The following is a 26,313-nucleotide window of genomic DNA, read 5'->3' on the forward strand; positions in this document are numbered from 1 at the left end:
AAATTTGTAACTTAGATATAATATGCCCTCAGTCATTAGATATAAAAAGATACCATGTATGTCCAATTAAGCATAGCACAAGGACTGAAACTTTGAAGAGGTCAGTGTTCTCTGAAATAGCCGGTGCTCTAGCTACGTCCGCTGTGCTGTGGATGCAACAAAATGTCCATGAGGAAAATGCTGATTTACCCAGTATGTATTGTGCGTAAATTTAAACATTAAGATATGCAAGAAAAGATGATCCAAGTAAGCAAATCGGATTAGATTTAAACTGATTGAAGTCCTTAAAAATGATTCCTTTGGTACAATTTGAAAAACATGAGTTGCTTTTTTCCTTGAGCAGGTAATACAACCTCTGTGCATGATAACATACACATCCTCCCCCTAACAAAATGATATATGGGAGACTTAGTAGCTTAGTTCAACACATTCTAAGAGAATCAAATTACTTTATATCATTATTTTATTTTAGTTTTATAAAATTCTGGTTAAAAAAATGTCTGCAGTTTTTCTAAATTCCTTCTAAAACTGATTATAAACTACAATCCAGTACGCACATTTGATCAGTTTTAATAAAACCATTTGTGGCTTACAAATACATTTTCTCCTCTACCAAATTTTGATAGGTATGAATCAAAATTTGACTAGGCCAACATGAAAATGAGGATACGAGTGTATGTACAAGCAATCATTACACAAACCAATGCATTAACCCTTTGTAGTCCAGTTGTTTAACCCAGTGGTTCCCAAACTTTTTCAGTTCGCGGCACCCTTAGAGTCTCCAAATTTTTTCAAGGCACCCCTCCAAAATAATTACTGAGCAGTCCTGTTTTAGAAGTAGTTGGGTCAAAAAATTGTAATACTTATTTAGTTGTATGCAAAAATGCCCCTCTGCATCCAGGCACTCTGCCCCCTCTGCATCCAGGCACTCTGCCCCCTCTGCATCCAGGCACACTGCCTCCTCTGCATCCAGGCACACTGCCCCCTCTGCATCCAGGCACACTGCCCCCTCTGCATCCAGGCACACTGCCCCCTCTCACGTTGCTCCCTCTGCCTTCTCTCACGCTGTCCCCCTCCTCTGCCCTCTCTCATGCTGTCCCTCTGCCCTCTCTCACGCTGTCCCTCTGCCCTCTCTCACGCTGTCCCCCTCCTCTCTCACGCTGTCCCCCTTCTCTGCCCTCTTTCCCCTCCTCTGCCATCATTTGCCATCATTCTGTCCCCCTCCTCTGCCATCATTCTGTCCCCCTCCTCTGCCATCATTCTGGCCCCCTCCTCTGCCATCATTCTGGCCCCCTCCTCTGCCATCATTCTGCCCCCCTCCTCTGCCATCATTCTGCCCCCCTCCTCTGCCATCATTCTGCCCCCCTCCTCTGCCATCATTCTGTCCCCCTCCTCTGCCATCATTCTGTCCCCCTCCTTTGCCACCATCTGTCCCCCTCCTTTGCCACCATCTGTCCCCCTCCTCTGCCATCATTCTGTCCCCCTTCTTTGCCATCTGTCCCCCTCCTCTGCCATCATTTTGGCCCCCTCCTCTGCCATCATTCTGGCCCCCTCCTCTGCCATCATTCTGGCCCCCTCCTCTGCCATCATTCTGCCCCCCTCCTCTGCCATCATTCTGCCCCCATCCTCTGCCATCATTCTGCCTCCCTCCTCTGCCATCATTCTGCCCCCCTCCTCTGCCATCATTCTGTCCCCCTCCTCTGCCATCATTCTGTCCCCCTCCTCTGCCATCATTCTGTCCCCCTCCTCTGCCATCATTCTGTCCCCCTCCTTTGCCACCATCTGTCCCCCTCCTTTGCCACCATCTGTCCCCCTCCTTTGCCACCATCTGTCCCCCTCCTCTGCCATTATTCTGTCCCCCTCCTCTGCCATCATTCTGTCCCCCTCCTTTGCCATCTGTCCCCCTCCTCTGCCATCATTCTGTCCCCCTCCTCTGCCATCATTCTGTCCCCCTCCTCTGCTACGATCCCTCTCACACTCTTCCCCGTGCCAGGCGCCAGCCACAGAAAGAAGAAAGAAAACAGGAACTTACCAATCTGCCGGGCGCCGGGACCCAGCAGCCTCCTCTCTCCCGCAGCTTTCACTGACGTCGATATTCAGTGACAGCTGCGGGAGATAGGAGGCCCCAGTGACAGCGCCGCGGCACCCCTGGGAGCCGCGGCGCACAGTTTGGGAACCGCCGGTTTAACCTGATCTTTGAATCAGTACCTGTGCAATTTGACTTTTCAAGAGTGAGCAGCTTGATCAGTGATCTGGTAGTTTATCAAAAGAATGATCAGATCCTGTTATCTGTGACTACTTAGTTATGGTTCCCCTACACAGGTAGAAGGGAAATGTGTCACTACAGCTGTTATTACAAAGTTGATTGGTGGGATTGTGTTACTGCTGTGGTAAGGTGAAATGTGTTACCTGTGAGGGGGAGGGGTAAATGTATGACGATAGAGTAGAGGGGGACCAGATTTTTTCTCTATTAAATGTATGCTTACTTAAACAATATTATGTATTTTACATGTTTAAGCAAGTTACACTTACGGCAGCCCTTACACGTGAATACTATCTTCCAAATTCCATGTTAGGACGGCAGAGAAATCTTTGCTATATTAGTATGATGTATTAAGATGTTGATCCCAGAATGACAGCAACCTGATAATTTGTATTTACTTTAGTAAGTGACTTTATGTATTTGTTGAGTGTCATTCTGGTCCAGATGCCTCAATTTTTTCGCAATATGACACCTGTAATAGGTCAAAATTCCGAGCGGACCATGGGTGATTTTGCCTGCAGATGTAGTTCTTAATTTGAACCAGTGTAAAAAATTTACATTCCACAACTGATAATTCTTTTATCTCAATCTGGTGCTCCACACTCTGAAACATATACATTTACAAGCTTCCTCTTCCCAATTTCTGCTCTAATTCTCAAGTAGAAAATAGAGAAAATGGAGAGTGGACATATGGGGAATGTAGGTACTTGTCAGAAAAATAGTGTCCAAAAATATTTGTAAGTAATCATGCAACAAAATGTCAGATGAAGAATGCAAAAGGTTGAGACTTTTCCATTGGTCTGACAACCATACCTATTTCATGTTTGTCTGTAATAACGTGTGAAAATTAATTATGAAACCGCACCTGCAAAGAGTATCACATACTCTATCTCATCTACCTCGATTTGCGCAAGTGCACCTGTGTATCATCCAAAGTACATAAGTTTATAAGCAAGATAGTGTCATCTACAGGGGAGCAGACATTTGCACTTACCCAGGGTGGAGTTGGTCTAATTGCAGATGGTCCTTGTTAAGCTTGGAGTAGGCACATCTGAACACATAATTTTGAAGAGGCGTGCAAAAATGATATTTAATGTTGTGGAGCAAGACTATTGATATTAGATAAAGTGATGGAGAGGGCACATTGCTTGGGGCATTCCTTATTGTGAGGAGGAGCAAACTGCCATTTACACTCTACAAACTGGTGCAAAGGCTAGGTGTAATGGTGCAAAATCAAGTCGTTTTGCCCTGTGTGACAAGAATGCTTTGGAAATTACTTTCATCTCGCAAGGGTCTTTCTCATAGATTACTCAACATTCTCCATGAAATGTCAGTATTTTTTCAAAAACTCTAAATAATACTATATTGTTTTATTCTTATAGATTTAGCTTTAGAATGTAAGATGTCTATCTTAAAAGTCTGTTTTAGAAGTTGCTTCAAATTTAGACTTCTATTAGAGTTTAGGTCATGCTAGGTGTTGGAATAAAGTTTGGTATAGTTTCATATTTAGGACTGGGAATTATATTAGGTCTATGTAAGGTTTTACAATTATTGAGGTTAATATTTTTTTATTGTTAAGTACCAGCACACCAACAATTTCTTGAACATTTCTCTAGCGTGGATCCCTCACTTGTCTTCATAATGGGTGATTTCAACATCCCTATTACTAATCTACATTCCAATGCTTCTTGAAAACTACTTTCTAACCTCCTCACTTGGTCTCTTCCACTGGATTTAATCCTCTACCCACTGGAGTTTGCCACTGTCTTGATCTTGTTTTCTCTAGACTATGCTCAGTTTCGGATTTCCTCAACATTCTTTTCCCCCTCTCGGATCATCACCTTAGCAGCTACTCGCTCACTCACTGTTCTTTATCCTCTCTGCTGTCAAATGCTACCAAGCAACCTCATACCCATAGGAATCTTAATTCTATTGATTTTAAACAGTTCTTCATATGCTATGTTGACTTCGTTGTCAACCGTGACCCACTAAAGTAACACAAAATCTTCAAAAACATTCTTGCAAAACAGAACGTCACTGGTGTAAATCATGTGCCACTAATATTTTCCTCACTTATAATGCACCACTCCAATCGAAATGCTCTGGACACTGCTAAACAAACATATTCCAATTTCTCATCTCTACTCAGGCTACTAATCCAAAACGCCTTTTAAACACATTTAAATCTCTTCTAAACCCTTCCACCTCAAACCCTCCGACTACCATCAGTGCACAGAATCTTGCTTTCTATGTCAAGTACAAGATTGATAAGATCCGACTTGAAATGGTATCATTTCCTTCAACAAGCAATCAGTTTAATTTCTTTGCAGCACCCTCTGACACCCTCTCTTCCTTTAATCCTACAAATGAAGAGGAAGTATCTACTCCCTTCTTATCTTCCTAGTCTACCTTCTTTCCTCTTGGTCCTATACCCTCATAAATTGGTAGATCCCTGTATCCTATGCTCATTCCACCCCTAAGTAAAATCTGTAATCTCTCTCTAGCTACTGTTATCTTTCCATCACTATTCAAGCACACAGTGATTAATCCAATTCTGAAAAAACAAAATTGAGACACAAATTCTCTCTCAAATTGCCACCCCATCTCTCAACTCCCATGCCCCTCCAAGCTTCTCGAGAGAATTTCCTACACTCACAAACTTTCTTACCACAAACAAGCTATTGGAATGTCTTTCACTCTCGACACTCCACAGAGACTGCATTGAAGGTTATTAATGATTTCATCATAGCTAAAACTAAAGGCTTTTACTCACTTCCAAGTATCCTGTATCTCTCTGCTGCATTTGACACTGTTGACCACTCTCTTCTTATACAAACACTACAATCCCTATGTCTTCAAGACATTATCCTATCCTGGGTCTCATCCTACCTATCTAATCACTCTTTCAGTGTTAATTTCTCTGGTTTCACCTCCACTCTGCTTCCTTTATCAGTTGGAGTACCACAAGGCTTAGTCCTAGGGTCTCTGCTATTCTCTATCCACTTCTCTAGTAAAACTACTAAGCTCCTTTGGATTTCAGTATCATCTCTATGCAGACAAAACACAGTTTACCTATCCTCTCCTGATCTCTCGCCATCTGTGATGTCCCACATTACTGACTGTTTTTCTGCCATTTCATCTTGGAGATCCTCTCACCATCTCAAATTAAATTTTTCAAAATCAGTTAATAATATTCCCACCCACCAACAGAATCAACCTACCCGACATTTCCATTTCTGTTGACATTAACATAAATCCCACCCCACAAGCTTGCTGGCTAGGTGTAATCCTTGACTCACAACTATTCTTTGTTCCCCACATCGACTCTATATTTATACCATGTTACATACATCTAAAAAAAACATTTTTGCAATAAGTACATATCTCACAGAAGGCATTGCAAAAACTTTAATTCATGCACTCATCTCTTGAATCGACTATCGCAATTCCCTCCTTACTGGACTTCCTCAAATCAGACTCTTACCCCTACAATCTATTTGCATACAGTGGGTAGATTGATTTTCCTTGAAAACCGTTCTTCCTCTGCTGAGCCACTCTGTCAGTCTCTACATTGGTTGCCTGTTTTTCAACAAATCCAATATAAAATTATTCTACTAACATACAAGGCCATCAACAAAATTGCACCAACATACATCTCCTCACTTGTCTCAAAATATCTCCCAACTCGACACCTCCGTCCTGCACAAGATATGCGTCTCTCTTCCACTCTCATCACATGCTCCCATTCCCGGTTGCAGGACTTTTTTGGGTCTGCACCCACTTTGTGGAATTTACCCTTGCACAATAAAACTTTCCTCTAGTTTTCAAACCTTCAAGCATTCTCTGAAGACCCACCTCTTCAGGCAAGCTTATAATATTCCTCAACCACCCTCTGAATCTCCCTAGGTTACCCTATTAACACCCTCTACACAATTCACACAAGACAATAACCCTGTGAGCAATATTGCTGTGTGACTGGATCATGTAGTCCACTAAGTTCTTATTACCTTTGCAATCGATCTGGACCAATATGCAATATGTAGCACTTACCTTAATGTATCAAACTCCTATTGCCCATAGATTGTAAGCTTGTGAACAGGGCCCTCTCAGTCTGTATGTATTACCCAATATCATTTTATTACTGTTTGTTCCCAATTGTAAAGCGCTCCAGAATTTGCTGGCGCTGTATAAATAAATGTTGATGATTATGATGACTGTTTAAGTAGCAAGAGAAACCAGTGCGCAAAAAATAATTGTATAGAGTCTCTCTTAAAAAACTTATTGTAAAATTACATATATTCAAAAGAAAGAAAACTCACTCCATAAGATCTTCTATCCTCAAATGGGAATAAATACTTTCCTTTGTTTCATCAAGTGGATATGAATCCCTGTGTCTTCCCCTCCACATTACCTGATCTCCACAGAAAAATGATCAATCTAAAAATAAATGGAAGAAGGGGGTAATTTCATAGTGTAAAATCATTAAAAGATTTATTGAAAAAGTAAACACAAAGACTTGACATGCACCGAATATCAGACATATGCATGAATGTATCGGCTCAAGGCTGTATAGTCCCAAAAACTCCGTTTTACACAGACAATATTCATAGCATACATTCAAAGTAATCAGTCATTTGCTCTAAGCCCTATCCTCAATGCATTTCGCCAGAGACTTATATTTTTATTTAGCCTATGAGAGCTTTTTTAACTCAATTGCCACCAAAAAGAAGACAGCAAAACATGTACAGATTGAGTTTCCTAATGATTTAACAGAGGTGTGAAGTTCCTGTCATGAATGGTTAATTCATTCTGATGTGCAGTGTGGTTCAGGTAGGACTGGTAACATTTAAGTCCAAATTCCACCAGTGAATTGTGAAAAATGTTGTGGTCAAATTTGAAATGAGGTCAAAAGTTTCATAGTGCAGTTTTTCGACAATGTCTTCTCTTTTAGCTTTTGTACTTTTTAGAACTGTATTAAAACGGTGCTGCAATTTCTATTTCCCATTTATCTGTGTTATAGTTATTTTGCACTAAGTGCTCCTTTTCATTTAAAGTGCTGTGTACAGATGAGATATAAAAATAGAGTTGTTGTTATCATTTGTTTATAAAGTACCTAGGTAGCCTGCCTTCCAAAAATTAGGTGACCAAGCACACAATGAAAAAAACTACGTCAGGACAAACATTTACACAAATTTTGTTCTTCGATAAGTCATACGCACAGTACAATTGCCTGTGTTCTTGTATGCATCTAAACTGTTTCTCTGGTGAATAAAAGTAGAAATAGAGACCCCAAAAAGAGATACCAAATCTCTGGCGCTAAAGATATTAGATCTTAAATAATTATTGTAAGGTGTCAATTGCAGCAATTCAATGGAGGTAGTGTTAAGCCTTCTCTTTATATAACAACAAGGAAAGGAAAAAAGAATGCGCAAATGATACCTAAATATATAAAGAATTGTACTTTAATGACATATATATTTTTTTGTAATAAGTTTAAATATAAACTGTGGCATTTCTGACAATGCCAGTATAATAATTCCCATATGAAACATCATGGGTGTCCAAAGTCATACGAATTAGTGTGTGTATGATGTTTTATAGTTTGTATTAATTTATTATTATTTATGGTTTTCTACTATTGAGTATTTGTATATTCTATTTTTACTTTTCCAAACAAGTACTGATTTAAATGTACTTATGTTTGTCTGTATGTGGATATTGGTTGATTTATCAATAAATCTTAGTAGACACTGGAGATGTATGACCTAATAAGTTAAAAATATGTGACCAATTAACTTGATGAGGCCTCTTGCAACAGAGTCTGATCTGAAATTAGGAAAGTGCAATTTTATTTCTAATGGTAATTACTACAGCCTTTTGCAAGTTGTCCTTTCACTATTTGTTTGTTTAAACCTTTTATTGCTAGTGTTGGTTGGGGGAGTTTATTGTGGGCTTTATTGAAGAATACTGATCACATGTGTCTGTTAACCAGATATATTCATTGTAGAATGGCTGCAAAGCCAGTGATGGCTGCTTAATTAGTGTGTATAGCTCTAAGTATATAGATACAAGTGTAAAACCAAAAATTTAAACAGCATAATTCGGAGTTATACCGGAGTTACACAGGAGGAAACAGGGGAAGAACATTCTGCCTATTAACTCAGCTACACAAGGACTACAGTCAGTATTCACTTGAAACTCCATATTCTACCTCTGATGTCTTCAACTCACCCTGGCTACAAACTCCATGCAGCATGAGGACTGTTTTGGACTCTGATCTTATTTTCTTCTCATCTCATGAAAGTTTGTTTAATCTGTTAGTCTGTTTTCACTGTAAAATCCACTATGTTTAATCAGCCTGCTGTACTACTTGTTCAACCACTCCCTACCCCTGCTACAGTTATTTCAGTCCCCTAGCTCATCACTGTGCTTTCAGTTCTACTTAAAGCTTTGTCTGACATCACAAGTAGGAAAAAATTATACTGATTTTGAATCCCTCTCCTATCTCATGACTCTGCAAAAACTCAGCTATTCAATCACCTGTTCTTTTTTACTCTCCATTCAACACTTCCACCCATTCCCCCACATGGCTCCCACATCATTACTCTATACTATCCAGACATCCATGGATAAACTACATTTGCTGCAGCATAGCTCTGCACTACTTATCTGATTACACTGGACATCGTAATTACGTAATTCCTTAATTCCCTCATTTTTGCTATTTGGCTCATAAATCCCAATGCTTGCAAAAATATTTTTCTTTCTCTCTTTTCATGGCATTATCTTTTGGACTATATCATACCTCACCCATCCTGCAACACACACACCTCTGTCCACATTGCCCCTTCATTACTATACTCACCTCTAGTGAACACTCATGAACTGTTTTCCTATTTAAATTCAATAACTTTAACAGCTGCACCCTACCACCAGATACTAAAGAAAAACACATCTTACAATCAAACTTTCCTACCTTTCTTCCTCCCTGCTTCTATTAGCTGGTGATATATCACCTAATCCAGGTCCCCCTCAATTCTCCCACACGCATATATCTGCACACTATAGAAATCCAGCAAACCTCAAATGCATCACCTGCCTCCCCTCTCTTCCAAAGTCCTTTAAATGTGCCCTTAGGAATGCACGTTCTGTTTGTAACAAACTTACCTCTATTCATGATCTCTTCTTCTCAAACAACCTAAACCTTCTGGCAATAACAGAAACATGGCTCACACAATCAGACACTGCCTCACCTGCAGCCCTTTCACATGGTGGCCTCCATTTCACCCACACCCCCAGACCTGGAGGCAGACATTAGGGGGGTTGGACTACATCTCTCCCCACAGTGCACGTTCACAGTTCTACCAAGTGTCCCATCACTCACGTTCACGTCTTTTGAAGTACATGCTGTAAGGATTTTTAACCCATTCTCTATGCGTGTTGCTGTCATTTATCGCCCCCCCTGGTCCACACCAACAATTTCTTGAACACTTCTCTGCATGGCTCCCTCACTTCTTATCTACTGACATCCCCACCATCATCATGGGTGATTTCAACATCCCTATTTCTAATCCACGTTCCAATGCTGCTTCCAAACTACTCTCTCTAACCTCCTCACTTGACCTCTCCCAGTGGATTGAATCCGCTACTCATCAGGATGGCCACTGTCTTGAGCTTGTTTTCTCTAGACTATGCTCAGCTTCTCATTTCCTTAACACTCCTTTCCCCCTCTCGGATCATCACCTCACCCCCACTTCTTTACTCTCCCTAGTGTCAAACTCTTCCAAGCCTCCTCACAACTGCAGGAATTTCAACTCTATTGATTTTCAACAGTTTTCCACCTCTCTCCAACACCTTCTCTCCCCAATTTCTACATTCTCCTCCCCTGATCGGGCAGTACCCCATTTTCATCAAACCCTAGCAACTGCCCTGGATCAAGTGGCTCCAGCGACACTACATACTTTCCATAGAATTCGTTGCCAACTGTGGCACACTACAGTAACACAAACTCTACAAAAACTTTCTCGTAAAGCAGAACGTCACTGGCGTAAATCTTGTGCCTCTAATGATTTCATCACATATACTGATATCTACCACTCCTATAGAAATGCTCTGGACACTGCTAAACAAGCATACTTCCAATCTCTCATCTATGCTCAGGCTTCTAACCCCAAATTCCTCTTTAACACATTAACTCTCTTCTGAATCCTCCTGCCCCAAATCCTCCAACTAACGTCAGTGCACAGGATCTTACTTCCTATTCCAAGGACAAAATTGATAAGATCAGGCTTGAAATGGTATCATCTCCCTTGACAAGCAATCTGCTCAATTCCTTTGTAGCACCCTCTGACACTTTCTCTTCATTTGATCCCACAAATGAAGAGGAAGTTTCTACTCTCTTCTGATCTTCCTCCTCTACCTCCTGTCCTCTTGATCCCATTCCCTCACAAATTGGTATGTCCCTGTCTCCTGTGCTCATTCCCCCTCTAACTAAAATCTGTAATCTATCTCTTTCTACTGGTATTTTTCCATCACTATTCAAGCATGCAGTGATTACTCCCATTTTAAAAAAACAGAATTCTGACCCTAACTCTCTCATAAATTACTGCTCCATCTCCCAACTCCCATGCCCCTCCAAGCTTCTCAAGAGAATTGCCTACATTCGCCTCACACACTTTCTTACAGAAAACAACCTATTGGATCCTCTTCAGTCAGGCTTTCGCTCTCAACACTCCACAGAGACTGCGCTGACCAAGGTTGTCAATGATTTGATCACAGCAAAAAATAATAACCATTACTCTCTTCTAATTCTCCTGGATCTCTCTGCATTCGAAACTGTTGACCACTCTCTCCTCATACAAACGCTACAATCCCTAGGTCTTGAATGCACTGTCCTATCCTGGTTCTCATCTACCTATCTAATCGCTCTTTCAGTGTTAATTTCTCTGGATCCACCTCTACTCCACTTCCTTTATCAGTTGGAGTACCACAAGGCTCAGTCCTAGGTTCTCTGCTATTCTCTATCTACACCACTTCTCTTGGAAATCTAATAAGCTCCTTTGGATTTCAGTATCATCTCTATGCGGATGATAGACAAATTTATCTATCCTCTCCTGATCTTTCACCATCTGTGTTGTCTCGTGTTACTGACTGTCTTTCTGCAATTTCATCTTGGATGTCTTCTCGCCAACTCAAACTCAATCTTTCAAAAACTGAATTGATAATTTTCCCACCCAAAAACAGAAGCTTCCTGCCTGACATTTCTATTTCTGTTGATAACATGACCATAAATCCCACCTCGCAAGCTTGTTGCCTAGGTGTAATCCTTGATTCACAACTGTCGTTTATTCCCCACATCAACTTTATATCTAAATCATGTTACATACACCTAAAGAACATTTCCAGAATACGCACATATCTGACACAAGACACCGCAAATACATTAATTCATGCACTCATCATCTCCCGCATCGACTACTGCAATTCCCTCCTTACTGGTCTTCCCAAAGTCAGATTTGAACCCCTACAATCTATTTTGCACGCAGCGGCTAGATTGATTTTCCTTACTAACCGTTATTCCTCTGCTGAGCCATTCTGTCAGTCTCTACATTGGCTGCCTGTATATCAATGAATCCAATATAAAATTCTTCTACTAACATACAAGGCCATCAACAAAATTGCACCGACATACATTTCATCACTTGTCTCGCAATATCTCCCTACTCAACACCTCCGTTCTGCACAAGATCTACGTCTCTCCTCCACTCTCATCACATCCTCCTATTCTCAGTTACAGGATTTATTCCCGGCTGCACCCACTTTGTGGAATTCCCTCCCAAGCACAATAAGACTTTCCTCTAGTCTTCAAACCTTCAAGCGTTCACTGAAAACTCACCTCTTCAAACAAGGTTATGATATTCCTCAACCACCATCTTAATTTCCCTAGATTACCCTATTACCATCCTCTACACTGCTAACGCAAGACAACAACCCTCTGACCAACATTGCAACACACACAGCCCACTCAATACTTTTACCTTTGCGTTCTAGCTGGTCCATTGTGCAATATGATGTAGCACATGCCCTTGTGTCTCTAACTCCCATTGTCCTATAGATTGTAAGCTTGCGACAAGGGTTCTCTTACCTCTCTGTCTGTATGTATTACCCAGTATTGTCTTATCAATGTTTGTTCCCAATTGTAAAGTGCTACGGAATTTGCTGACGCTATATAAATAAATGATGATGATGATGAGTATCCTTATTTAAGAACAGCTATGTGTTTCAGCCATATCGCTTGAGAAAGTCTGCAGGAGGCAGACGAAATGCGTCGCAGAAACCTTAATGTTGCCTAGTGCATCTATTCATTCGGACTCATTGGATGCGAGGATTGTAACAGCGGCAATTTTTTTATATAAAGTTACTATCTATGCTCCGATTCCAAGAGGAATCATCTATGCTTTATTCCTAGTCCAGACGGATAAGCTGGTGCGCACCACTTAACGATTCAACCTGTATTTCATCAAGAGCCGCTGATTCAGTAAAAAGGCAAGTGTGATCCTTTCTTCCCCCGATACGGGTAAGCGCTGTTTGGACATATTGATATATTGTTAGCTGTATTTCACCAAGAGCCGCTGTTGTGGTTAAGAGACAAGTGTTATTTTCTTTATTTTCCAAACGGATAAGCGCTGTTTGAACAGTATTGGTCTGTATTGTCGGCTGCAATTGCAGTTGAGTCTTTGAAGATATCCGGAGTTTCTATTCTCGAGGAGCACTTATTGGCCACTGATTATCTTGACATCCTCGTTCTACATAATTGGTCATACTGAACGAGTCATTTATTCTATAACAAGTCATAAACTTTTTGCTTGATATGATATCAAAATGCGATTTTTGAGCTGATGACTATTGCAACACACTATATATACATTTTATATGTGTATAGGAATTTGTTGTTTTATTGTGATTTATATATTTATATACGCATGTTGAATTGTTCTAATACAGCGATTTTAGTTGTCATTAAAGTACAATTATTTATATATTTAGGTATCATTTGCACATTCTTTTTTCCTTTCCTTGTTGTTATAGAAATAGAGACCATTGATAATTTGTTTAATTATGAGTTCATACACGTTTACTTTAGAAGTCCGTATAACAGAAATACTCATGGGAGTCCATGCTATCTGTCTTTCCTATTAAGTCGATATAGAATGGACTTGCCATTTACTATCAATGTTCCCTAATTTAAACCTAGTGAATGGAGCAGCTCTTACACCTGGGAATAACTTTAATGAGTTCATTGGAAAGCAGAATTGCACAGAAGTACTGTATGGACATGCCACCCAGTCAGTGTCTATGTATAAAAAGAAAGAAAATGCTTTGGGGAAGCATTTATCAGATGAAGATGTTATTAGATCAGGGCAGGATTGTTATGCAATACACATACAAAGTGTAAGAAAAATTTTCAAACCTGTTACAAAATGTAATAAGTTCCAATGCCTAAAGTGTTCCTTGTATTACCCAAACCACATCACCCAGCAAAATGGTTAAGTCCTAGCTATATTTACAAAATACACATTGTCTGAAATGCAAATGTAGGGTTACAGTGCAGGATCGTAAAGCAAATATGGAACTCGAAGATTGTATTGCTGAACTTTGTTTTCACTATGCGCATGCCCACGAAAAATCCCACAAGTACCTATGACAATGCAGTGTTGCATTCATCCATACTTGCATCTGTTTGCACCTGAAGGAACATGAGGGGGGAGGGAAGGGACATTCTTTTTAGGGTGAGTACAGTAAGAGAAAGTGTAAGTGTGTAATTCATGGAATTGCGAGCCAATGCAGTCCTGAACGCAGGTGCAAATATGCCTATTACAGCCGCATTATTTGCACTAACATATGGTTTGGAGCAAATACACGCTGATGATGCTAGCTATCTTGTTCTCATTGGATGATTGCAATTTCACCTCTAAAGCTGCTGGGTGCTTTTTAGATTGATAATGCAAATATTCTAGGATTTTGTCTAGCGAGCTGTGGGCCCGGTGCAGGGAGGCAGGGAAGAGGGAACCAAGGCCCCCGACCCTCTCTGCATTTGCCATGCCACGGGTCCCATTCTCTCCATGGGCCCCGTGCACTGCACCTGCTGCACCAATGATAGTTCAGCCACTGTAGTGTGGGAACATTTAAATAAAAATTTGTAGCTTTCATTCGTACACAAGAAGAAAGGTTATATCAGCTGTATTGTATGAAGCAAAATAGCATATGCATTTTCCCTATGAAAACAGATGTTTACAAAGTTGTGTTGCTTGTGACCTGATTCTATGTATGTGTATGTGGGTGTAAGTGTGCCTGACATAAACCTGCTAGAGATGCAGCGCTAGACACATCTTAAGATGCGTCTGACTCAGTATTTGAGTTGAAATACGTTCTTTTTGCGCACGCATTTTTTATACTGTAAATGATGCCCAATTTGTTTTCAACTCTACATCAAGCCCGGAGCATTCAGTTGTAATGCAGAAAGAGGAATCTACAGCAGAAAACACATGTTCCCTTTTGACTTCAGTGAGCTAAGACAAATCATGATGAGATTATTTATTAATATGTTTCTGTATATATTTGTTGCTTACAGCTTGATAAGGTTAGAGACAATTTCTAGGGTATTTTTTGTAGCCTTTGACAAATTGAAGTTTGAGGTTTTGCTCAAACTTTAATAAAATAAACTCAATAAAAAAGAATTGCTTTGCAATAATAATGGAATTCTGGCTGTCTATCCTAAATCGATAAATAATTATGTGTGAGTTATATTGTGACATATGGGAATATATATATATAGATATTCTGTTTATAGTCATAACAATTGTTTTTAATTTGTGAAGCTTTTGGCTCAATATGACATGACCTGTTCCATAAAATCTAAAGGGGCATCTACATGTAGCTATAACTGCAGTATACGTTCTCAGTTAAATTAACCGATACTTATCCTTTGTCACTTCACAGGTAGGCAAACATGGTGATGTCCCAGTGAATTACAAGATTTATAACCTTTTGTGAAAACCTTAACTGCTGTATGAAATGACCTCTAGTGATTCCACACACAACATTAACCTTCTGGATGAATCTAAATAATAACAATCTAACAGCAGGGAGTAAAAGTATTAACCAGTGGATTTTGCAGGTCGCCGATGTCCGGCAACTTTGCAGGGGAAATTTAAAATGGCAGAGGCTTTCAAGGCATGTTTTGCAATGTGTGTGGCGTGATTCCCTCTCTAAATTTGAAAATCTTGACTTTTCCTTTCCTCCTTTTTTCCTGAGAGAGCGTAACTGCAAGGTGTTTTAAAGCTAGGGTTTTATTTTGTTAGAAAGCTATTATGACAATAGAGTTCCTTTGAGGGGTGAATTCTTGAGAAATGTTTGTTTTTTCTTTTTTCTTTACAGTTATGTAAAATATGCCCAATTTTAAAAATATTGGTTTCAAAGTGTTGCACATGTCAAACAGAGGAGTGTGTTGGGTGTACTCAGAATGGCTTCACCTGAGAGTACAAATATGGCTGACTTTTCTGCATATTTATTTTTCTCAGAAAGGCAGTGTATCAGACATATTTGTGAGCCACAGGAGAGCTAGTTTGTGTTTTGGGGCTGAAAGTTTGGATGGCAACCTGTACTACTATTAGTACATTCATTTCAAAGTTGAATCAGTCATAGCAGTGCCAGAGGTTGTAACTGAATCGTTTTAAACTCCCCTCTCAGTTACTTTACTTAATTTATTACCCTATAAATTTTAACCAGTCCTAGTGCTACCAGCCTAAGCTGGCACTTGCAAAATCGGAGAGCAAAAAGCGTGGTGTCACCCTGAAATTTACAAATACCAGCACTAGACTTTGCCAACCTGGGCTGGTGACATTATAGCAGGGAAACCTGCAGTGTGGGGCCCCCCTGTCATAATGCCAAACCAGCCTCAGGCTGGTCAGCACAGGGCTTAGGGAGATCTGGTCCACAAAAGAAATGCGGGCCCCTTCCCCATGCTGAAAAGCACTAGGACTCTTCTCACACCCTTGGGATGGTCTTTATGGGATAATAATAATAATAAAAAAATTCTAAAAACCATTTTGTCCCTGTTGCACTACAGGTCCCAGTATGACTAGTGTGTTATTAAGTGTTTGGGCATGCTGGTGCTTGTAGTACTAGAAACACCAGCATACCCATGGCTGCCAGAGCATGCTGACACTTGGGGAACTAGAAGTACCAGCATGGCCTGGCACCCAGGGCTTGCTAGGAATTGTATTGCACCAGGACAAAGTGTAAATAAAACACACAAACACTAGTTTAGAAAGAGTTCTATTTGACATAAAAACAACCCAACACTACCCTCATAACCCTCTTTATTGCTCACCTAGTTCCAGATTATTCCTCTGTAATAAATTCAGGGATCCTTGACTTGGCAAAATAAAATCTCAAAGCGCACTGCACAACCGGTCCCGAAGAGCTCCAATTTAATACAGTAATATTCTGCGCTAAACCTAGATAATGGAATAATATTGATCAACCTAATGTGGTAAAAATGCCTTTATCAACTGGTATTGGATATACATTCAGTGGATTACAGGTCATGAGAACCATATAAAGGGGTGCAAATGAACATCAAATATACATCATAGGTACATCATACATAAATTGAACATAATCAAATGATTAATAGGGTGCAATGCTCCACTAATGCTAAATGGTAGTGGAACAGACGGTGAAACAATATTGAACAGAATAAAATCCTGCGGATGTAAGGTGTCCAGAAATGTAAAAGGATCCAAATAGAAGGGGGAGGAGGAGAAAAAACAACGACAGTTGCATATGAAAACAGTCTCAAGTAATCCAGCAAGATAAAATGTCCAACGGAGGGGATAGAAAGAAGAAAGGGGTGATATTACTTGCGCTTGAACCAATCCAGGATGTAGCGATGATCCTCAGGATATCTGGTATAATCCTTGTGGGGTCCAAACCTAAGATGGGTGATCCTCGCGAGGATTATTCAGTGCATGATCCGGAGATCGGGAGAATAGAGAGCTTGGAGAGCAGAGTAGCGAGCGGGATGTTGGCGTGCGTGCCAACTGTGGAACGCACGCTTCCTGACTGTCACGACCGGATGTGCACAAACCGGAAGTGATGGGTGATAGGCTGACGCGTTTCGTCACCTAGGTGACTTTTTCAAGGCAGTGATGTATGTGTAGGGAAGGGCGGGTCTTATATACGCTGTGCTGGAGTGTTCAGACCTTCTGAGTCACATGTTTTATGTGATTAGCTTTTCAACATAGTCTGTTGTTTAGCGTTGATAGGTGTAGATTGATCAAAAACGGAAATAAAACATTTCAAATGTACATATATCCAGAGGACTTGATTGTATGCAATACTTATATAAGCCAGAGTGCAGGAATAACCTATATATATAGCACACTTGAGTCCCACCGCAAATGAGCTATTAGTTCAGTTTCAGTTATATGTAACATGGGGATTTCCGATGACCTGAACTAAAGTCCTAAACTCCAGCTATGGGAAATCTCCATGTGATTTATATATATATACACGACTGAACCGCCACTAATAGCTCATTTGTGGCGGGAGCTCTTACAAGTTGGTTGTTCAGCAAGTATGGGGGATTTATTTTACCAAGCCAAGGATCGCTGGATTTATTACAGATGAAGAGGTGGGCTATAAAGAGGGTGAATGAGGACACTATTTTGTGTGTGAGCGAAATCTCACTCCATGATAGTGCTGAATCTGCTACTAACCACAGGATGTAATGGTATATCATGTCTGTATTGTACAATGAACATGTCCATTAAAGCGTCTAATCATCATAATTTCATTGCTTTTTGGAGTTTGAGTGAAAAAGGTTTCAATAGTTTTCTTAAACTGTAGATTATGTGTAAGTGTAACAAGCCTAAATTGGACAACTTAAACCAAATGTTTTTTATATCTATGGTATATATAACTGCGTGTGTGTGTTTGAGTGTGTGTGTTCTATATGTAATTATACTTCATTCTTTACTTTAGATTGGACATATTTAGGCATTTATCATGTTTCCAAACACAATTTTGGACATGATGGATCATTTAGACAGACTTTAGTAGTTTTATTAATGCCACCCAAGAGGCTTCCAGAATGTGTTGGGAATCTCTAATCTCTCTAGAAACATATCAGGTTACCAGGACAACAAGGAATCTTTAAATTGCTGTAAATTTAGACTTATGTTTTTATGCCCAACGGCAACTCAGTTGTAATTCACAATGTTTTGTGTAATACAATCATCTGAAGCATGCATGTTTCTTATAACTGGTTCTTGGTACTTACATCTAGTACTAACTACAAATTAGAACACAGAAAACACAACAGTAAGTTTTAGACTATGCTTTCGTAGCATCAATGACCTGGTTCCTATTTTTTTTTTTTGAAGTATGTGTTACCTTAGGTCATTTTCACTGCTGAAAATGTCAGATGGGAAAGCCTGAGAGTTATGGAGATGTAACCAAATATTTATATTGTTTTCTGTATATACATTGCTGTTTCCTGTCTAAAACAATTGAAAACATTCATTACCAATAACCTACCAGCTGCCAAGAAAATAAAACTTATTAAAATTCCTAGGATGCTTTATTAATGCGCAGGTGCATCTAAGCACATTAGAAGGAGTACAAAACATCAAGCATTCCATCTGCCATGGTATCATGACCAGCAGACATTATTAAAATTTTATTCTATATGTAATAGTACTCCCTTTGACCTAATGTTAAAGCTGTCACAAACATATAATGGATATTTATAAGGATACAGCAATCCAATTCACCAGTGACATCCCTGAGGTTCTTCATTACCAAACATTCATAAAAAAATTTATACATTTATCAAAGAGGGAAAAGCTCTATAGCCAGGGTGACAGAAGAAAATTAATGAAAAATATTGTTTATTTTTTGAGTAAAATATTTTTTTCCTTCGGTCGATTTATTTAGTAATATTTTAATTTAATTTTTTTTACAAATATGTTTATTTATATATTTTTTATTAACGGAATTGAAAGCCCAAGTCTAGGCTTTCAGTTGCACTGTTCATGCATAAACCAGCTAGCTGGGTCACGCATGCACACATCCGCTGAGACTGCTAGGAGAAGCGCTAAGTTAAACCTTACCTCTCTGGACCAGTATAGCTGAGGGAGTTGAGTGTCGCTCAGCTGGCCCGGCAGAATTTTATTGCTAAATTGTCATAATAAAAAAAAATCAGTCTTATAGCTGTATATTAATACATAGACGCCTTACAGCAACTATATATTAAGGCAACTTTGACATAATGGGGTGTCACTGAATTCCCTAGTCATGAACACTCCAATAACAATCCTACAACAACCTCACAATAAATGATATCACATAGTGTCATTTCAAACAACCCTTTTCTTACTTTCCACACCCAAAAATCAACATACATTCATTTTTGGACCACATATCACTATTTTAATACAGAAGCTAGTTGTATAAATCATGCTGACAGCTAATGTAAAAAGCCCTTAGTATTATAAAAAAAAGGCCAAAATATTTATCATATCGTACATGATTTATTATTAACCAACAAAATAAAATGCAGTGATGTTGAAATACAAGCTCTATCCTGTATTCATGGGTACATAGACATTAATCCTGGCTTCCTTGGAGAATATTCTAAGCTATTTAGTGCAGACTCTGTGATAGGTGATCTCTTTATTGAATGTTTATTCAATTCTGCAGGCAGAGGGGCTGTACATAGGTATAGATGAATTAAATTTCATTACAGTGAAAGATACTCCACGAACATTAATTGAAGAATCTAATCTAAATTGTGACAGTGGTGGAACTACCACCACTGCAGCAGGCCCAGAGGAATTGCCAGAACCAATTGCACACACCCCTGAGGCCCTGGCTCTGTTGATGCTCAGTAAAACCAAATTTTGCTATAGGGCCTGCCCCTGGTGACAGATATCTGATTAGTTTAGGTAGTTTACCGATGAGTATCTTTATTAGTAGCTCTGGATAGTTCAGTTAATTGCAAAAACCCTTATTTGTCCTGGTGCACTATTTACTGCAGATTATTCTATTTCATCTGTACATTACTAAATTAGTTGTTCTTTCTAGCTACTGCATATAGCCAACTGCAAAATAATATGTACTATATAGATGAATTAACTTTTTTGTCTTGATCCGTGGAAACATCTCATCAACAAATCTAATCTTTCAGGAAAATGGAGATCTATGAGTAATGTACTTTCATCAAAATTGTTTTTTTACATCTATATATATAAAAGGCTAATGCTGTGCTCATCACCTTTATACACACACAAAACACAAACAAATTTTGTAAAATGTTTGCAAATTACTATTTTGTGTGCTGCAAGTATTTTAAAATGGTATTTTAAAAACCATAAACCTTTCGGAAGTAAAGTTCTAATTCTTGGTGGAGTTTTAGACAAACTTTACCGGTCGTAACCTATGGAAGTAGATCGGCAGCTGCAGAAGCCAGTATTAAATTCAACATCCTCTGGGATGAATTTGAAACATTGAAATTGACTAATAATGTCCAGTCCGTTGATTCGGCATTCAGCGATTGGCTGATAAAACTAGGAAACGGTGAACTTACAATTGACAAAGAACTGTCTGAGGACATAATAGAAATTCCTGAACATTTGATTCGTGAAGGTTTCATAATTCAAAAAATATCTGAAGAAAGTCTTAAAGTTGTAAAGATAAAGATAAATACTCCAAAATGCAATACTTTGTCCCAAAAATAATGATGTAGATGAAATCAACGAACAAGTTCTAAAATTATTTGATGGAAACAAACATACCTAAGCAGTGATTCTATTGATGATAGTGATGATAATGACAAAGAAAATTGCCCTGTGAAATGTTTAAATGACTATCTGGAAAGCCTGCTCACAAGATTAGCTTAAAGGTTGGAAGCATAATTATGCTGCTGAGAAATTTAAACACTAATCATGGTCTTTGCAACATGACGCATTTAACTACAATTACTTTAAAGCCAAATTTGATTATTGTACAAGTCTTGACAGGAACTCAAGAAAATCAGACTGTGTTTATTAAGTGCTTTTTTTTTGAGCCTGTAGTTGAGTCCACATTTGTGAGATTAATGAAGCGCATAATTCAATTGTTACCAAAAAAAGGGTTCAACATGATCTTACTTTTATTTTTTTTCATAATTTTGACGGGCTTTTAACTAGTCCATGATAAAAAGGAACACAACACAAGTGGCCACGGTGGAAATATGTAATTTTATCTGCTTAACTATTTAAGACATCTTTTTTTAAACCATGCAAATGTACAGTGAGTCACAAAGTAAGAAACCAATCAAAGAAATCAATTTGCATTACATTATAGGACTAAAACATTGCTGTACATCAGTGGTGGCCAATCCATGGCTCTAGAGTCCCATGTGGCTCTTTGAACTTTAAAATGTGGCTCCTGGCTGGGAGCGTTAGCAAAGTATATTGTTCCAGGCACCGGCAGAGGCAGATTGGAAAACATTTAGCTGCTTGAATGACCGAGAGCAGCTGCATCTTGTGACCTCCTTTGCAAAATGCAGGTAGGTCAATCTGTCATAGACAATCAAATCAGGGAAGGAAGAGAAGTGTAGTGTGCTCTTTCTCCTTCCTCTGCGTGAACAATTAAGGGGCATGTGACATCTGATGGCATGTGAAGAGGCTAATGGACATGTAAGGAGATGTGATGGCATTAGGTGAGATCTGATGGAATATGTGGAGTTCTGTTGGCATGTGGGGAGGTTTGATTGACATGTAAGGAGCATGCGGGGAGATCTGGTGGCATGTGTGAGGAATTTGGACAAATCTAATGGCATTTGGGGAAGTTGATAGCTATGTAAGGAGCATCTGGGGAGGTCAGAAGGAATGTGGGTAGATCTGATGACATGTGAGAAGGCTGAAATGCATGTAAGGGACATGTTGGGAGATCTGATGGCATTGTAAGAATAATGTGAGGAAGTGTGATGGCATGTAAAGGGCATGTGGTGAAATCTGGGTGCAGGTGGCAAAGTCTGATTTGCATATGGAGAGATATAATGGCATGTGGGGAGGTCTGATGGGCATGTAAGGGACATGTAGGGAGGTCTGATGGACATGTGTTAGAAATTTACCTGCTCCTGTGCTGCTGATCACTCTGTCTCTGCGCACAGGTCAGCACTTCCTGGTTCTGGTGGTCACATGATCGTGGCTGGGATACAATCTGCAGAGGATATAAACCTCACCTTGACACTGCAGCTGTGTCAGAGCAACAAGTTATCACTTGGTGTCTGGCTCTCTCTGTGTACCCTTGTGCTGCTTTCTGGTGTTTCCCTGTGTATGACCTTTTGGCTTGTTGGACCTCTGCTTCTGGACATCTGCTCTGCTGTCTGTTCTCCTATGTTTCCGACCCGGTTATCCATACTGACTGCTGTCTGTGCTCCATTGTATCCGACCTTGCAATCCATACTGACCACCCCACTGTCAGAGCTGCAGTGCATCCAACCCGCTGACTCTCCTGTCTGCAGTGATTCTTCAGTGTATCCGACCTGGTATTCCTCTGATTATGGCTTAGGATTCTTCTATGTGTGCTGTGCCACTTCAGCTAATTAAACCCTGCTTTGCCTTGCTGTACTAAACTACCATTACAGAGTCTGCTCTCCCTTGTTCAGCCTGATCTCCTACCAACTGTCTATCACCTTTCACATCAGTGTGCTAACTTAAGGGCTTTTGCCTGTGGACCTCTGGCAGCAAAATCCACCGGTTATTGGTGAAGACCAGGGGGTTCATTAGACTTCGTGCCTTGGGAAGGCCAGCACTAACAATGATTGATAGAAATCTCCTAAGAGACGTAACAACATATAAGTAACATGTGGGGAGGTCTGATGGACATGTAAGGGACATGTGCGGAGGTCTGATGGATGTGTAAGGAACACGTGGTAAGGCCTTATGGCATGCACAATGCATTTGGTTAGGTTTCATGACTTGTGGAGAGATCTGATGGCAGGTGGAGAGGTCTGATGGGCATGTGGGAATATCTGATGAGCTTGTCTGGGGCATTTGGGTAGATTTGATAGCATGTGGAGAAGTCTGAAGGCATGTGGAGAGGCTGATGTGCATGTAAGGGGCATGTGGAAAGATTTGATGGGAATGTGAATTGGTCAGATGGGTATGTGAAGAGGTCTGCAGGATTGTGGATGCAGTAGCAGCATGAGCTACCATGCAGAGACTATTTGTACCCTTTGAACCCTCCTCCGCTGGACACAGCAGCAAGGTAAGAGATGTGCAGTGCAGAACTTTGCTGATTTTATGGTTTATGTGAACATTTTGGCAGTGTTGGATATTTTCGTTTTTGCTTAGCAAGATATTATAAATTATGTTATATTTTCAATGTATGTGTGTTTGGTATGTATGTTTTTGTTTATACTGAGTATATGTATATGCACACATATATAAAAAGTAAAATTGGCTCTTTGCAGTACCGAAAGATATTGGTTGGCCACCCCTGCTGTACATAATCAGGCATTGCATAGACACTGCTACCTCCTCTTTCGATCTGATGTGATGAGCAGTTCTTACCTTCTATCCTGTTACAGTTTCTTAATATCAAAGGTCTGCATAGAACACTTTGCTAAGATTTTCTCTAAAGACACATCTACAGATAAATTGAATAACACTGTGTTCCTGTAACGTAAAATATAATGCACTATCATGCTGCAGAACATTATAAATAATTCCTTGCAAATAATTAGGATTTAACAATACTTTAATAACGCATTAGTAAAATGTACCCATATATCTATTCATGTGTTAGAAAAGATTAACCATGTAAAAAAACTGTCAGTGATATTTCAGAAAGGAGACATTTTGCCTACGTTTGCTGTACATGCTATCCAGGGCCCTCTCAAGAACATCTTGGACCCCCGGGCACAGCAGTGCACCGGGGCCCCTATATATACAAAAAAAAAATAATGATTATATATATGGGCCCTGCAGCCCAGGGGGGCCCGTCGGAGGCATCAAAAAAAAAAAAAAAACCTGGAAAAAAAAAAAAAAGACAATACTTACCTTGCAGTCAGCTGGCGATCCGGCTCCCTCCATGGTCTCCTCCTCCGTCGTGCTCCGCAATGGATGTCGGGCGGGCGTGATGATGTCACACCAGACATGCACTGCGAGTGCCGCATGGAGGAGGAGACCATGGAGGGAGCCAGATCGTCAGCTGACCGCAAGGTAAGTATTGTCTTTTTTTTTTTTTTCCAGGTTTTTTTTTTTTTTTGCTGCATACGACGGGCCCCCCTGGGCTGCAGGGCCCCCGGGCACCTGCCCATTGTGCCCAATGGGAAAGTCGGCCCTGATGCTATCAATGCAACACAAGCATTTCCTACTTTATGATATGAGGAGCAGTGACCTGCACCATAGCATTGAATCCTTACAGTGTCTTCGGATGTCCAATGTACAATGTCGATAAAGCTAATTTACTCTATCAATATTGTTAATGCTGTAAAAATTGTATGAGATCAGTAAAAATATAGAACTAGGTAAAAAGCATGATGCTAAACAGAGGAGGGTTCTTTAATAAATATTGACATACTGAAAATGACTTTTTTTTTTGCAACAATGTTACATTTGTTAGATTCAGGTTGACCTGTGCTGATACATCTATGGTGCATAGCAGGGGACAACATTCAATGTGTAGTACAGAGGCACATGTTTGTAAATGCAAAAAAAGTTACTTATTCATTTAATCATTGTTACTAAAATACGCATTGAGCTATTAGAATCACTACTTTATTTATCCATCACAGTCCAGTTTCCTGAAAAAACACTTATCCAGAAAACCCCAAGTAATCCAGACAAGAGATCGCAGACCTGTACTCAGTGATTGAACAATTCCATTGACTGGTAAAAATTAATGAGTGGTCATTAAGTCGCGAGTTAATATAAAATCCAATGTTCAATTATATTGAGTCCTGTTTTGCTAAACATAAATTGAAAATCTCTTAAATCCTGGCTAGTTGAGCTGCAAATGTTGTGAGGATGTAATGGAATGCTCTGTCTTGTAGAAATCTCAAGTGACTTTCTTTTGTTAACATAAATAAAATGACAAACCATTTCAGGATATGTATTTTAATTTGTCTCTTAATATTGTTAAAGACAGATTGATTTTTTTTGTACTCTTTCATTAGAGCTGGAATTATATAGCAATAAAATAGTATGAAATCAATAATACTTGACATGTTGAAAATAGCATAGTACTTACTGCATGTTTGGCTTCATAACAGACTGATAATAAATATATATATATATATATATATATATATATATATATATATAGATGGGAGTTTTTGGTAATGGATATTAAACATGTTAATGTAGTCACATGTAATATACACTCTAATATACACTCTGTGGATGAGATTTCGAACACCAAGTTTTGTGGTCACGTATCAGCTAGTTCCCTGTCTGGTTGGTGCTCTAACCTAGGTAATACAGTGGTGACTAGCATGTGGATCATGGTTGTAGAAATTATATACTATTGTATGGGTCACCCGGACTCCTGACCAGCATATATGTATGAAGCTAAAAACCCTCATTGTGGGTCTGAATCATTATGGCACGTAAGGTCCAATTAATCTTTGAGCGCAAAGGACTCTTACTACAAACTACAATTTCATTGCAGACCGGGGAGGGAACTGGGTGCATGCACGTAGTCAATGTGCGGTAAGGGTGTGCCAAGCTTGAGCCACACAGCAACATCTGGTTCAAGCTTTGGGCATCTCAAAGGTATGTGTTTTTCTGTCATATCACTTACACCAGCTACAGGTCTGGAATAAGTACCGATTAATAGTGATGACGGTCACATTTGCAAGCTACATCATGTTTGCAATCAGGAGGAACTGTAAAAATGCATTTTATGTACAGTAGACATTAACAACATTCTAATGCATTTTATGGGGAAAAAAATATATGGTATTGAAACCAATAGAGAGATTCAGGAGGACT

The 26,313-nt window shown here is 39.6% G+C and overlaps 1 protein-coding gene across 1 annotated transcript in view; it reads left to right on the plus strand.

Annotated features, from left to right (window-relative positions):
* The window catches only part of TRHDE (thyrotropin releasing hormone degrading enzyme), a 640,581-nt gene that overhangs the window by 91,276 nt on the left and 522,992 nt on the right, over positions 1 to 26,313 (plus strand). The gene's annotated exons all lie outside the window — the stretch shown is intronic.

Source organism: Mixophyes fleayi, chromosome 4, assembly GCF_038048845.1.
Source record: "Mixophyes fleayi isolate aMixFle1 chromosome 4, aMixFle1.hap1, whole genome shotgun sequence".
NCBI classification, from domain to species: Eukaryota; Metazoa; Chordata; class Amphibia; order Anura; family Limnodynastidae; genus Mixophyes; species Mixophyes fleayi.